Source organism: Bombina bombina, chromosome 3 (assembly GCF_027579735.1).
Source record: "Bombina bombina isolate aBomBom1 chromosome 3, aBomBom1.pri, whole genome shotgun sequence".
Classification (NCBI taxonomy): domain Eukaryota; kingdom Metazoa; phylum Chordata; class Amphibia; order Anura; family Bombinatoridae; genus Bombina; species Bombina bombina.
In genome coordinates this window covers 1,171,004,547-1,171,010,693 of record NC_069501.1, presented here as the reverse complement: position 1 = coordinate 1,171,010,693, position 6,147 = coordinate 1,171,004,547, and the positions used below count along the sequence as shown (strand labels likewise).

At 37.6% G+C, this 6,147-nt stretch overlaps 1 pseudogene; it reads right to left on the bottom strand.

Moving 5' to 3' along the window:
• Window positions 1–3,731: 3,731 nt before the first annotated feature.
• LOC128654864 (uncharacterized) lies at window positions 3,732–3,848 on the bottom strand (annotated as a pseudogene).
• Between the last annotated feature and the right edge of the window lie 2,299 nt (window positions 3,849–6,147).

Here is a 6,147-nt window from a genome sequence, read left to right as displayed (position 1 = left end):
CAAATGCCGAGCTGCCAGAACAACCATGTTGATTAACTGTCCCTCCCCTTTGTATCGCCCATATTCCTTTAAGAGTAAGATATAACTTAATTGGAGGGCACATTCCTCTTGTAAAAACCTGTTCACCCAGAATTGAATTCTACTCCAAAATTGTCGGATTTTAGGGCAGTCCCAAATACAATGTTGCAAATCCACTCCTTCTTTCTGGCATTTAAAACAATTCCTCTTATCCCCTTTTTGATCCCATTTACTCATAATCCTTGGGGTTAGATAGAAATTATTTAAGAGCTTAAACTGCGATTCTTTCCAGCTTACTACTCTCGTGGCGGCGTCTGCTAGTTTAATGCTTCTTTCAATATTTTCACCTTGCACTGAAGTAATATATTTAGTAAGAAACACCTTCCTTTTCTTAATTTGTTCTTCCCCTGATATCTTTAATAGTAATTTATACCAGTATGATATGGATCTTTTCCCCGCCGCGTACAACTTCACTCCTGAATCAATTCCCGGATCCCAGACCATTCTACATGTTTGCAGGATTCTTAAGAGATAGCTTCGGGCTTGTAAATAAGCAAAAAATGTATGTTTGGGTAACTGATACTGTTCTGATAATGTTTCAAATGTTTGTAACACTTGTCCTTCCCCCTGAACTAGCTGGAAAAAATAACATAGCCCTTTCTGTGACCAAATTTTAAAGGCCGCATTATTGCTTATCCCAGATATAAAATCGGGAGTACCAATAAATGGCAGATATTTAAAAAAACTCTTGACCAATTGAACCACAGAATTTCTGCCATGCACGAACTATATTAGCAAAAGTTAAAAGTGTACTGACATTGCTGGGCAACCTCCTGAAAGGATGGTGTAAAATTGCCTTAAGGTCAAAGGGTTTTAGTAGTGTAGCTTCCATCTCATAGTAGGTCACGCTATTGGCTTCCGTTAACCAATCTATTCCAAATTTCGTTTGGGCCACTAAGTTATATTTTGCAATGTCCGGCAGGGCGAGCCCTGCATATCTTTTGTTTTGAACAAGTTTCTCGATAGCTATTCGGCTTTTTTTCTTTCCCCATATAAATTGTGCGCATGTTTTATTATATCTTGCTATGTCTCGTTTGCTGATTAATAGAGGCAAGTTTTGCATTAAGAACAATATACGTGGAAAAACAATTGTTTTTATAACAGCTATTTTTGCAGAAAGTGATAGAAATTGTATGTTCCACTTTCTTAGACTTCCTTCTAGACTCTCAAAAAACTCAGAAAAATTCAGATTATACCATTCTTTGGGGTTTTTACTTATCTTAATACCTAAATAATTTAACGATTTTACTTCTTTAAATCCATGTTGTAACAAGCTCTCTCTGGTTTGATTAATCCAGAGCAACTCTGACTTTTCCTTGTTAATTTTATACCCAGAGAATGAAGTAAAATTATTGATAATTGACAGACATTTAGGTATGTTTTTTTTTGTCTGTTGTAAAAACAACATCATGTCGTCTGCGTATAATGAAATTACAACATTTTGTTCCCCAACTTCTATTCCCTTTAGTTCTTTCCTGAGTTGGACTGCCAATAGTTCTACTGCTAGATCAAATAGCAGGGGTGACAATGGACACCCCTGTCTGGTGCCTCTTTGCAGTGTTATAAATTGCGAAAGTTCACCATTAACCAACAATTGGGACCTTGGATTGGTATAAATCTTTTTAATTAACTGAATCAGATTCCCTTCAAAACCAAATTTCTTAAGTGACATAAATAAATGGTCCCAGATTATAGCGTCAAACGCTTTTTCTGCGTCTATCGTAAGCATAGCCATATCCCTATGTGATTTTTTGTTTGACAACTGTGTAATGTTATAATAATAATCTAGATTGACTAGCACTCTACGCATATTCCGGACCGGGTTTCTCCCTGGAATGAATCCAGATTGGTCATTGTGTATCAATTTTTCCATCCCTTTTTTTAATCTATCTGCAATAATAGCCGTTAAGATTTTATAGTCTTGATTCAGGAGCGAAATTGGGCGGTATGACCCCAGTTCCTCTATAGCTTTCCCTTTCTTATGAATTAAGGTCACTGTAGAGTCGGTAAAATAAAGTGATTTCAGATTCCCATATATAAAATAGCTATTATATAGTTCTACTAATATTCCCGAAATTTCATTTTTAATACTTTTATAGAATTCTGCCGGGAGACCATCAGGCCCCGCAGCTTTGTTTGTTTTAATTCTGTCAATCATATTTAGGACTTCCTCCTCTGTTATCGGGGCATTCATCTGTTCTAATTCTTTTTTATCTATTGTTGGGAGACTGATCTGTTGCCAAAATTCAGACATTTTTGTCTTATCTATATCCTTGTACGCGTACAATCCTTGATAATATTTATGGAAGGCCTCTCTGATCTCAGTTGGTTGAGTAAGCATTTTCTGCCCTTCTTTGATGAGTGGAATTAGATTCTTTTTTTTTCTATGATTTATTAATTTTGCCAGATACTTGGAGGAAATCCCCTGATATCCTTGGCAAAATGCCCTGATTCGGATATCCTCCTTTGCCCATTTTTCTCTGAAAAAAGTCTCACGCTCTGCTTTGGCTACTTTGTACCAGTTCCAGGTAGATCTATTTGGGTTAGCTACATACCTCCTATATGAGTTTTTCAGTTGGTTTGCTAGTTGAGTCTCCCTCTCTGTTACCTTCCGCTTTCTTATGATCATATAGTTCTTAATCTCCCCTCGCATTACTGCTTTCCCTGCTTCCCAAAGTACTTCTGGGCTATTCACATCCTGTCTGTTCTGTCTGAAATAAACCTTCCATCTATCAGATAAGAAATTTCGGAACTTTTCATCTAAATACATATATTTCGGGAAGCTAAACATATTGCTACTTCTATTTTTAGTCACCTTATCTTCAAATTTCAGGCTGATTATTGCATGATCTGAGATGACTATCTCATCGATATATGTTTCTATTTCCATTGTCAATAGCCTCTCTTCTATCAAAAACATGTCTATTCGTGAGAAATTTTTAAATGTTTTAGATTCGCACGAAAAGGCCCGCTCGTCTGGATGCTGCAGACGCCAAATATCTTTTAGCTTTAATGTTTTTGCTAAGCCTCGCAAGATCTTGGCCTCTCTGTTATGTTTCCTGATGGCCCCGGATTTTAGCCTGTCAATTTCTGGATTCATTGTCGCATTAAAGTCTCCACTATGTTTTGACCTAAATATTTTACCAGTTTATTTTTTATCATTTCCCAGAATTCTATCTCAATTTCATTGGGACCATAAATGTTACAAAACGTCCACAGTCTATTATTAATTTCAGCTTGAACAAGCATAAACCTCCCACTCGAGTCTAATATTTGATTTTTTATCGTATATGTCAAATTCCTATTAAACATTAAAGCTACCCCGCGTTTCCTGCAATTACATGGGCTTGCTATGATTTCCGCTATCCAGTTAGTTTGTAATTTTTGAAGTTCTGCTGCCTTCAAATGCAACTCTTGCAAAAAAATATCAGGCTTTTGGCGCTTTAACATTTTAAGCACGTTTTTCCTTTTAATAGGAGATGTGACACCTCCCACATTCCATGATACACACTTCAGCATTTAATATCCATAATCATATTAAAATAACAAAAGTAAAACCTGCGATTTTATGTTAAAAACCTTTATCTAATATAGTTACCTCCTTCCTCTCAATCCCGAGAAGGGGTCTAGTCTGACTAACATAACTACATATATGCCTACCGCACCTGGGGTTCCCTGGCGGTCGCCCATCCCGGTACTGACCAGGTGCAGCCCTGCTCCACTTCCGAGATCATACGGGATCGGGTGTTCAAGGCCGAATGGCGGTAGACCTGCAATTCAAAAAATAACTTTCTCAAGATTCTGAGCTCACTCAATAGAAAAGCGGACAGAGAAGTATGAAAAGAAGGGGAAAAAGACGAAAGAAAAGGGAAAAAACAAACAACAACAAAAAAAAAAAAAAAAAAAAACCCAAAAACAAAAAAACACCCTTACTGCATCTAAAATACATATTCAACAAATTATACATCTTCATTATTTCAGGTTAATAATTAAATATGGACTTCCTATCAAATCTCTATGCCTTTTTCGGAACAATATTTTTTAGCCTCTGTTGCTGTGTTTAAAACGGTCACATTCCCTTCTGAGAAAATTACTATTTTGGCTGGGTACCTCATATTAGCCTGAATCCCTGCCTTGATTAAACTAGAACAGTAAGGTGCCATTATCTTCCTCTTTGAGGAGGTCTCTGCTGAGAAATCCTGGAACAGGAAGACAGGTCGCGTACCTATCTTGAACCCCTGTGTTTTCCTATAATGTTGCATAATCTGTGCCTTATGTTGGAAATTTAAATATTTAATTATCACCATTCTGGGGCGCGAATTACCTTCTTGTGACTCCCTTGCTGGTCCTGTTCTATGTGCTCTTTCTACATGTATTTTTTCTGTCAGCTGCATTCCTAACAATTGTGGTAAGGTCACAGAGGCAAATAAACTTAGATCTTGAAATTCAGTTGACTCTGGTAGTCCAATTATGCGGATGTTATTCCTACGCGACCTGTCTTCCAGATCCTCTATTTTAGATTGCATCATTTTTATTTTGCTCTCATAATTGACCCAATTAGTGTCGTGTGCATTTTGTCTATCCTCCACCGCTGAGATTCTTTGCTCTACTTCTAATATTCTATTCGAGAAAGACCTAATCTCAGTAGAGAGAGTAGCTATCTCCTTTTTAACTAAATCGAATTGGGGTAACAGCATTTCTGCCAGTTGATTAAGTGTCAGCTGTTTTTCAGTACCTGCTAGCTGGGGGTCCATGTTATCCTCCAAGCCTATCTCCTGTGCTGACTTGGACTTTTTGTCTCTCTTGGGGGGCATCGCAGGGGACCTGACTTTTAAATTAGGAATATACCTTTCCATGAGGTGTGTAGTGTTGTGTATTAATGTGTTCGTGTTAAAACTTTGATTTGTGTTTTAAGGAGAAAAAAATAAGTAAATAAATAAATTAAAAAACCGGAAGAGAGATACACCACTTTTCCACTAATCCGGTGTGAATTGAGTGCACCTTTTAACTACTAGTGCTGCATGTGAAAAAAATAAATGGTGCTCCTCCTAAGGAGCCCAAAAGAGGCTATCTCGAGCCTATTTGTCTAAAAAAAATAAGTAAAAGTGAGAGAAGAAAAGGAGAAAGAAATTGACTCCCTAGCACTTATCCAGTCAGCACAGATAACTTTCCTCTTCTACTTTCCCCTTTTCCTTATCTCGACCTGCTGGTGTTATATCTTCTTTTTTCTTTCCCCTCTCCCTTCTCTATTCTCCTCCTTCTCTCTCCTCCTCCTCGCTACCCTTCCGCTTCTCCTTTCTTGCTGTCTATGGAATACCTAGACAGGAAATTTTATCCACCTAGTTACCTATCTTAGCTCCAAGGGGCTCTTATCTACATATGCTGTAACAAAAGTCACTAAACATCAATATTATTACAAACAAAAATCACATATGCTAGCTATACTGTAGTGGGGGACAGTGAAGAGAAGAAACAACACAAAAGAAGACTTGCAAGATAGAAAAAAATATCCCAGCAGTAAACATTAAATGGCAGCACAATTAATCCACTGCTTTTTATGTATCATCATAATTGTTCTGATATTTTCCTGTCAACCCAGTCCAATGTCCAATTGAATGCTTAACTGTTTGGCCTCCCCTCATAAAATATCAATATGCAGGTTTTCCAAAGAACAAACAAAACACAGTTCTCCTTCAACACAGCTTCCTGTTTTTGCTAAAGGTTCCCAGGAGAGAGAGGCGAATCCAAACAGCTCCTGTTATCTGTGTAAATACCACTTTCTCCTCCAAAATAATGTCAACAAGGCCAATCTCAGCAAAAAAAGCCCCCACTCACTGTCCTCCAAATTTGGCTATTATGGCTCAGCAGGGCTTTATTCAATTTGCAGAGTGTGCCCACAGTTCCTCTTTAGAAAAGACTTGCCACTTCTCTGCTCTGTTTGTGACTTGTTGTAGTTAGTGCACACTACTTTCAGAGCTTACAGGTTTTTACCCACTCCCTGCTTAATGTCTTGATTTTTGGCAGATTTTATTCTCCAGCTACCCCTCCACTGAAATGTACATTAGTACC